Genomic DNA, 10,284 nt, shown 5'->3' on the forward strand with positions numbered 1-10,284 from the left:
TCTCTTTAAGCATGAATGACAACCTTGCAAAACTCCATGACCCATGAGTGTGTACCTTTCATTCTCAACCCTCTATGGCCTTAGCATGCAAGGGAGAAGCATGAGCATAGGCATGAGAGAGTGCTCAAGAGAAAGAAGAAGAAGGCTTCACTCGTACAGTCCCTCACACACACACACACACACACACACACACACTCTCTCTCTCTCTCTCTCTCTCTCTCTCTCTCTCTCTCTCTCTCTCTCTCTCTCTCTCTCTCTCTCTCTCTCTCTCTCTCTCTCTCTCTCTCTCTCTCTCTCTCTCTCTCTCTCTCTCTCTCTCTCTCTAACAACTAAAAAGTAAGAATGTAAGAACTCAAAATTTGCATATACATGAATAGTATGTTCTATTCTTTCTCATCTTGTAAATATAAGAAAGTTAGGATTAAGGCTTTCCCGTCCCCCTTGGACATCCAAATCCTTTTGTGGTCCTCCTCCAAGGCTACTTTCAAGGTGTTTGTTCTTTCCATTGTGCTAGGGATGGTACTTGTGATATCTAGGTTGACTAGTTCAGTGAGTTGGTTTATGAGATTGCACCATTTCAATAAAATGGAGTAACCATAAGCGCCACTTCGTCTCCCAAAGAAGCATAATAGTTTTGATCAACCAAAGGATGTTGTGCCAACCTCTTGATGGAAATTCTAGTCTTCTTTGAGCTTTTTGCTTTACTTAACTACATTTTGGGGTCAATGTTTCTTTATCTTCGTCCTTTTGACTTCCCTCACAGGGAGGCCACCTTGCTTTGTTGCCTTCTACATGTTATTCCATTGAGGGCCATTCTTGTTTTGTAGGTTCCTACTTACCAAGCTTGCAACTTCTTGACCTTTAAAATGTTGGCTCAGACAAGATGAGAGTGATGAAGCTATATTGAAACAAGGGTATTGCCAATCACGGCTTTTCTTGCATGCAATTAAACTTTACTCTTGATGAAAAATCAACCGAATGCAAAATGCTAGCTATTGAATACAATTTACACAGTAAGGAGCCCACCTCTCATAAAAATAATGGCACCAAGTGTTACAAAAATTGTAGGCCTTTTCTTTATCTTTCTTGTTCTTGTTAACATTTATCCCCCCTCCCAAATAAGTGCCAATCCCATGGCACTTTCACCAAACAAATAGTGTTGCTATAGATGACAAGCTATGGGACATCTAATGAGGGAAACAAGTGGATGGTGTGGTCTAGCAGAAGAGACATGGGTGTTGAGGTAAAATGAACTAAGAGACTTAGAGTATGCTAGGTTAGCTTCAAGACTTAGAGTATGCTAGGTTAGCTTGAAGACTTAGAGTATGCTAGGTTAGCTTGAAGAGGGAGGAAGAGGCGATGATGCTGAAAGAGTCATAATAGGTATAAGCCACCAATTACCTTGGGTCTCCAAGAGCTTTGTTGTACCTATTTGTCACTTGTGCTATTCCTAATAGGTGTGCCTACCTACTTGTGCAGTAGTTGTATGCTCATACATATGTAATTGAAAGCTTGGTTGAATTCCAAAAAAACTTAGAATGTTGTCTCATACTTAAGGACTATTGGGGGTAAAGGTACATGTGCCTATGCCACCCTATATTTATTTTACACATCATGACCATACACATGTACACTGCAAGTGGTGAGCGTCCATCATTGTCACTTTATTCTTCATTCTTTCAATGACTATTGAATAAAGGTCAGACACACATTGTGACTTTTGCCGTTCCCACGTACTATGTCTCTCTCTCTTGCTCTCTTGCTCCATCTACCATAGCTCTTGCTTTTCTCTTACTTACGCTTGTGTGCTTCCACTCAGGCTCTACCTTTCAACTGGTATCAAAGCCAAGCATTTGAGAGGCCTCTTCATTCTTTGTTTCAACCCGGATTCAAAGCTTCAACTCAAGGTTTCCCTTCTGCTGCCAACTTGTTCCATCTTGCTCCTAGCTTATCAAAAGAGCTTTGCATGGCTTATTTGAGCCTTGTTGAATGCTTATTGAGTTAAGAAGAAACCATTCTATCCATTTTGAGTGGATAAAGAGCATGTTGTAGAAGTCGTAGATAGCTATGGCAACTTGACAGCACTTTCGTATTTTGGTTATAACTTTTGCATATTATATCAAATGTGGATGTTCTATAGCTAGAAATGAAGACCGCAATGAGAGCTACAAATTTAAGCACTGAGAGAGAGTTGATTTTGGAGAGCAGACATTGTACTTTGGTATTTTGTTACTCGAAGTTGATGGATAACTCTATACTTTGGTATTTCCTTCTATTTTGCCCTTGTTTTGGCTAAGTTTTGGGGGCTGATTTGTAGTCATTTACATAGCCCATTCTGTTGGATTTTACATTAATATACTGTCATTATGGCTAGTTTTTCAAATGATGGTGCTATTTTCAATATTGAAAAGCTTGATGGTACAAATTTCACCTATTGAAAGATCCAGTTATGGCAAGTGTTGGTTCAAAAGAAGCAAGTTAGGGCTTTGAAAACCAAGAGTGTAAAGCCAAAAGGCATTGATTAGGATACTTTGGATGAGTTAGATCAACTATAGATCCTTTGAAAATTGTACCTGCCATGCATATCTGGGTTATAATCTACCCCTATTGTCTGTGGATATAGCATGTAGGTGGGATTGTTGCACTCATCTAGTATAGTAATGTAGAAGGCCATCCAAGCATCAACGTTTGGTGTCCTAGACGTGCCACTACCATTTTGGTTGGACTTCGTATCCACTAACGGTCTTAGGAATCTCCCAAACCACCTTGTCTTGCCAATAATTTGTGGGCTCTCTCTACCACCTTATGGGGTGTCTTGCTTTTTCATCTATCCATCTGTTCCCCAACCTTTATGTGAGCATGATCACCTACTCCACCACCCCTAGAGATAGGATTCTATCTAAGGAATGAGAGTAGTGGAAGGAGAACTCAAAGAGTGTGGGCCTTGGTTTTCCCATTGCTCCCATATAGCCAGTTCTTGGGCCTAGTTTACAAGATAGCATTCCTCTCTTTGAGGAATCTGGACCTCGAGACTGGTTGCGACCTTGCTTGGAGTCTCCTTTGTGCTAGCTCCACCTGCTCTCTCAACTTATGCCTTGTTTCCACGACCCTCTCAGAGGAAGCTTCCTCACCTTGCTCTTTTGTTTTTTCTACTTGCACCTGCAATGCTAGGCTATGCTCTCATGGCTGCTCTTTGTATTGGCCTTGTTTGAAGTCTGGCCCTTCTTCTCATGGTGGTTCCATTGGGGCTACAATGGGTGGTTGAGCTTGTTGTCTTGGCTCGCCAAACCCTAATTCTTTCAGCTCCCTCATCAAGAGCCTAGCCTGCCTCAGGTATTGTCATTGTTGCTTCGTGCTTAGGCTAGTGCTCTCTTTTGGTACTCTTTCATGAAGATTCTATCTTAGGGCTTGCCTTGTAAGTTCTAGCTTCCTTCGCAACTTGTTTATCGTATTCTTGCCCTCATCTTGGGTCACATGCAAGACCAAGTTTAGAAAGGTGTGCTGTTGAACCTCAAGGCATGCCTCCACTACTTTAGCTGTAGCCAACACCATGATTTGATCACTTTCTGATAAGGTGAGGCATTCGGCAAGGTATCTAAGTCTTTCGGCAATCTTTTCCTCCCAAGCCTTGGCCTTTTCGTTCATCCTCTCTATGCCTAATTTTGGCATTGAGGCAGCATCATGACCATCTATTATTGCTCTCCCCAAATTCCAAATTTGAAGCATTTTCTCTTTTTGTTGTTTGAGGCGATTCAACTACTCTACCAGGAGTTCTCACTCTAAGAGGGCCTCCTGAAGTTTGTTTTCCATTTTTGTCAGTTTTTTGGTTGACACTTTGACTCTTTGTGCTTTAGCCTCACACAGTTCCTTGAGCAGCTCTTTCTTTTGTTGTTTCTTCTTTCTATATTCTATGTAGGCTTAGGTCCCAACCCTTTCTAGCTCCTTAGTAGTTCATCTTCGAAATTCTTCAGCTGGTCAAGGTACTGTCCCATATGCTCATTCTGCTCTGTAAGAGGACCAAAAAGTCCTCCTCTAGCATCATTTGTTCTCCTCTTTCCTCGCTATGGGGCTCTTTTGCGATCTTTTCCTCTATTTTTTCCTTCCAGTACTTATTTAGCTTCCAGCTCCTTCCTCAAGTTGCTTATTTGCCTTTGTCGGGTGGCTATTGGCATGTTTTTTTGAGTTGGTAGGTCAAGAATGTTTCTCTTTCAGTTTCCAACTTTGCTAGTGTTTCCTTCCTCTCTTCTTTCACTCTTTTCAACTGGCCTAGTAGTTCTTAGACATACTCATAATACTATGTCAACCCTGGCATATGGCCGAGGATATGGACATAGTTGAGGCTTCCACCCTGGCTTTCTTTGGGTCTTTTCTAGATTTGATGTCCATTGCGCAAGCTTCTTCATTCTTGGTATGGGGGATCCTCCACTGGGTGTTGGCTGCTACACCATGTTGACCAGGTATTGTACCCAAGCTATCATGTTGCTTCGGTCCACTGTTGCATCCCATGTTTCTTGGGTAGTAGTAGAAGTTGCAACCATGATGGGTGTGAGCAGGTCTAATGGGGCCTTTCCTTTGCCTTCCATTATGGGTCCTCTAGCTGCTTCTACAACTGTCGGAGCTAGTTCCTAGTGCATCATCTAGGCTCCTCCTAGCTAGCTCTTCTATGTGGGAGGGTTGCTCAACTAACAATCTAATGGCAAGAGCCATTTGCTCATCCTCTTCTCTCCTTAGCCTTTCCTCCTCCTCTTGTTACTTCTTCCTTCATTCTTCCTCCATCCTTCAAGGTTCTTCTTTTGCCTTTTGCAAGTGTTCCTCCTCTTCTTCCAACTACTTCTTTTGCACAACTGCTTGGGCTTTGCCCTCTCCTGTTGTCGTTTCCTTCTTCTTGCCTAGGATTTTCAATAAGATTTTATTATGCTCCCCCTGACTCGATGGGACCGAACCCTCCTCACCTTGCTCACTAACAATCCTTCCACTAGTCCCATCCTATTAGTGCTATGCTTGGAGTTGAGCTCCCTTCTTTCTCACGGCTCGCTCTACCTTCTCTTTTTGTGGCTTGCTTGCTTCTTCATCTCCTACCTTTCTCGCTTTTGGAGATGTTGATGGGATTTTTGGGATTGGAGAGAGGTGATGCTCTTGAGTAGGAGATCTCTCCGGAGTTTCCCCTACTTCTTCTTCCCTTTCCATCTCTCCCACAGCTTCTTGGATAATGGCCCTCAACACCCCTCCAAACCCTATCATGGATGCTTTTGATGCATGCATTTTTCAGTCTAATTTGGTTGTGGTGGCTGGAGATTCACCTCCTACGAGTCTTTATCTCGATAACAATGCCTTGGCTTATGATTCAATTGTTTTGCGAATGTAGGCATTCAAATTTACTTCATCTAGGGCCCCTACTGCAATACTTTCAAGCATCGAAACTGGGATCCGGGCCATGAGGGTGTCGTATTGATGACTAGAGAACATGGCGTGCACCATCTTGGCCTACAAATTGGATGGCGGGGTCAGGGATATCTGCCAGACTAATCCCATCATTGATGTGAACCTTTGTCTTCAGCATCTTTAGCATGCCATACACGACCCTCTTCGATTTTTTTTCATGTGTGTTGGCCAACCCCAAAGCTTTTTTCATTATTTTAAGGCTAAGCACAACTTCTGCCCTTTTGGGCGAGCCTTCCTTTGCGACGGTTTTATCGTGCCACTATTTTTCCTTGCGTCGAAAGTTCTTAGGAATTCTGTGCACCTTCTATTGGGGGTAAAGGCGCCTTTGCCTAGCCACTCATGTATTACTACATTGACAGTACCCGCGCATGTACAGTGCAGGTGCGGTAGGTGCCCATCACAGTCACTTAATTCTTTATCCTTGTAATGACATTTGAATAAAGGGAAGGTCGGTCACACATTGTGACTATTGGAGTTCCCACATTTGGACTCTCTCTCTCTCTCTCTCTCTCTCTCTCTCTCTCTCTCTCTCTCGCTCCTACTCCTTCCACCATAGCTATTGCTCCCACTTGTGCTTCCACTTCAGGGGCTCACCTCCCTTCAACTAGTATCAATCCTTCTTATTTGTGAGCTTGAGCTTGGTCTAGCACACACTCAGCTTCCATTCGAATACCTACAACAATCATCTCTTTGTTCAGCCATAACCACTCCGTTCAGGCTTTGTATCGGTTGCATTCTTCTTGGGCACTCTTTGAGCCTTCTCAAGCAAGTTGGAGCAACCCCCCATAGCCCTCACCCTTCTAATGTAACATCATGTTGTGTGGAATAGGCCCCTTTTTAGCAGCATCTCACGTTTTTCATCTCCTACAATATATCTTCTTCATTGGGCAGCTATACAAGCACTTATACACTTGGTTTTGATGCTTGGCATTGATCCTTCCACTCTTGGCATTCAATTTGAGCATTAAGCTTCAGTTTTGGACTATTATAATAGTCCACAAATTGTCATAAGATAGGGAAACACTTATCTTTGATGTTTATACTCATTGCCATTGGTTGGATGATGCCTGGTTATGCTCGGTTGATGCTCATATGTTTGGAGATGCTATGTCATTGCCTAGAGTTGATTTTGGATTGATTTAACTGCTTCATTTACTCTGTTTTGGCTAAGGTTTGCTAGCTGGAAATACATGGCAACACCCGATTTGATGCTTTTATGGTCAGCTTTGTTGGTATTATGATGCCCAGTTATGTTAAGGTGATGACTATATATATACAAGAATGCTATGTCTGTGTTATGGGTTGGAGCTGATTTTGGTACATAAATAGCTTGGTTTGATCGTGTATTCACTATTGTATATGGCAGGGCTAAATCTCTTTTAACGGGGATTTTATATGCCTATTGCTCCTGGCTATGATTCGGGTGTTCTATATGCACTACTGATGTGTACCATTGATGCCAGTACACCAGTATATCATATGCCCATGATTTGAGGTGTCTTTGAGCTTGATTTGGGGACTGATTTACTTAGTTTTGATAGTGAATTCACTGTTGTAATAACCAGGGCTAAAGCCTGTTTGGTCAGTGTATGCTTTACCTATTGCTTACGGGTGCTTCTCGGGTGATTCATTTGACCATATGGATGTATATGGAGGTTGAAAATGCATTTTTTTTGTTATGGAATGCTTTTGAGTAGTGATTAAGCTCTATTTTGGTCTACACTAACTAGCATTGGACTACAATTGGTATTCTTTTTTGTGACAGTTTATACCTATTGTCTATGCTTGACATCTCGGCTTCATGCTTTGATGGTTATGTTAGAAATGGATGCTACTTAGAATGTCTATGTCTGACTGGCATTTGGGGCTTCATCTGTGATTGCATTTGAGCATTTCAGAGATATTGAACACTCTATTTGGGGTTGCCAACTACTCGACTTTGGAAGCTTTAGTGCTTTATGCTTTATGGTCTTGAGCTACTTTGGGATTTATGCTCCAGATGTATCCTACTTGGATGTCGAATGTCTGATGATATATCCTTGATGTATTTGAGCAGTGCTTGCTCCGTCTGCACATTTGACTTTCCTTCCACTGGGATATTCTAGCCTATTTAGATGTACATAGAGCTTTGACTTTGCAGTTGAGCTTGAGATCGTGGGACATTGATATGTATCTACTCTCTTTGTGCTTCATGTATGCAATTCATGCTTAGTGGGTTGATTTGACCCTACTCTTGGGTAGGCACCTATATTTTTCATGGTGTTGTTAGTTATGACTCATTGTGGCTGGTCATCTCAAAGATACAACTATGTTTAACATTGCCAAGTTGGATGGCACCAACTATAGCTACTGGAAGTCTCAAATATGGTAGGTTTTGGTGAAGAAATTGTAGATTAAGCCAGTAAAAAATAAGGGTATTAAACCCAAGAACATGGATGATGATGACTGGGTTGATTTAGATGCACTATGCAAGTCTGCTACTATCATTTTATCACTGTCTAAAGAGGTCCACAATAATGTTGTTGAAGATGAAGATCATAGTGTATGGAATCTATGGGAAAAAATTTGGGAACTTTATGCAAAGCAAAGCCCTACTTCACATTGTATTAGCTTAAACAGTTGATGGATCTCCGCATGGAGGGGACCCCATTGTTTGCTCACTTTAGCCAATTTCATTTTATCATGAAGAATCTGCTTCAACAAGTTATTGAGTTTCAGGATAATCTGCTGCATCCTTTGATTTTGCTTGGCACTTTACTTGAGTCTTCGAATGTATTTCGCACTGCAATCTATACCAACAAACTTGATGGGCTGAAATTGAAGGATGTAGAGAGTGCTCTTTTGATTGAAGAAATTCATAGGAAAAACAATTATGCGTCTCGCAGTTCATATGCTTTATCTGTTAGAGGTGGCAAAAGTGGCAAGAAAGATAATCATCATCATGGGAAGGACTCTCAAAAGTCCCGGTCTAAGTCACATGGGCGTAGCAAGCCCTATGGATGTAAGTCTAATCTTACATACCATTATTGTGGGAAAGTAGGACACATACGACCACAGTGTCATAAGATGTGCGATGAAAAGTGCAAAGAAAAGGGGAAAGAGAAAGTGCAAGAGAAATCCAATGATTGTAGTATTGTACATGCAAATTCTAGCGTAAAGATTAAGGAGATAAATGTCATGTAGCCTGAGGAGTACAATGATAACTACATATTAGCAGCCTCTTCATGTGATGCCTCTCAGCTGACCAAGGCTCAATCTATGCATGCACAGTGTTGGCTCTTGGATTTGAGTGCATCTTTTCATGTGACCCCTTACTGTGAGTGGTTTTGTATGTATCACAGTGTATCCGGTCCTATGTGCTTAGGTGATGATCGGGTCTCTTGCTATATGCATAATGTATGTCATATACCCACACTAACCAAAAGCCTTATGTCTGTTGGGAAGCTTGATGATGCATGTTATCATATATGCTTTGGTGATTTTGCATGGAAGATAACTCATGGTGGCAGGCTTGTTCTTGCAAGAGGTGCCAAGTCTGGTTACCCCTTGGTTGTATCTGGTACTATTGACCATATTTTGTCAATGGGTTCTATCCCACATGTATCTCTCTGGCATGCTCGTCTTGGGCATATGTCACTTAAGGGAATGAAGATGCTTAGTACTTTGCAGTATCTTTCACATTTTGACTACTTGCATTTTGAGTCATGTGATCATTGTTTATATGGTAGATAGATTAGGAATTCGCATAAAAAGTCTGGTATTCCATGCATGGGTGATCCTTTGGCTCTTATGCATTTAGATGTATGTGGACCCATGCCCTGCCAGTCATTAGGGGATGTGAAGTACTTTGTCACATTTATTGATGATTATTCACGTAAGGTATTGATATCTTGGCAATCTTTTAGCATTGGCTTGCTTTAGTAGAGAATCAGTCTGGTCATAGGCTGAAATGCTTAAGGTCAGATAATGGGGGTGAGTACGTCTCATGTGCCTTTGAGCAGCTTTGTGACAAGCAGGTTATTAAGTGTCAGTTGACCACCCCTTACACCCCTCCCCGAAATGGTATGGCTGAGCACATGAATAGGACTATCCAGGAGAGGGTTTATAATATGCTTAGCGAGGTAGGCTTACCACATAATTTTTGGGCTGAAGAACTTTCTACTATCATTATGCATCTCATTAACAAGTCACCTTGTAGTGGTATTGACTTCTAGGTTGTAGAGGAGGTATGGATAGGAAAGCCTCCCTCATATGCTCATTTGTGTGTGTTTGGATGTGAGGCTTTTTGCCATCCGTCCAAGGACCAATGCAATAAGCTGGATCCCTTAAGTTTGAAATGCATTTTTCTTGGCTATGGAGATGTAGGTGAGATGGGTTACCATCTTTGGGATCCACAGGCGCGAAAAGTCATCCGTAGCCACCATGATGTAGTCTTCCATGAAGACAAGATGCATAGGCAACCTAAGAAAGTGGTTGAGATACGTAGGGATATCTTTTAGGAGGAGCCCCCTGCTCCCACATAGCCAGCTAGACAGCCTACACCACAACAGCCAATGCTCATGGCTAAGATGTTAGATAGGATGTTGTATATGCAACACAACTTGCTGCCTTGAGGTGTTCTACTTGAGATAGACAACCTCTTGACCGTTATATGTCTTCCATGGATTTTGTCTTGGTTACAAATGCAGGAGAGCCTCTCACCTATAATGAGACTATGCGCAATGTGACTATCACTCCTGGGAGAGAGCTATGCAGTTTGAGATTGACTCATTGCATAAGAATCATATGCGAGACCTAGTTTCCTTGCCTAGAAGCAAGAAGGCTTTGCTTTGCAAGTGGGTG

The sequence above is a fragment of the Lygodium microphyllum genome, chromosome 3 (assembly GCF_053477565.2).
Source record: "Lygodium microphyllum isolate KBCC chromosome 3, Lygodium_microphyllum_v1.1.10, whole genome shotgun sequence".
Taxonomy (NCBI): Eukaryota; Viridiplantae; Streptophyta; class Polypodiopsida; order Schizaeales; family Lygodiaceae; genus Lygodium; species Lygodium microphyllum.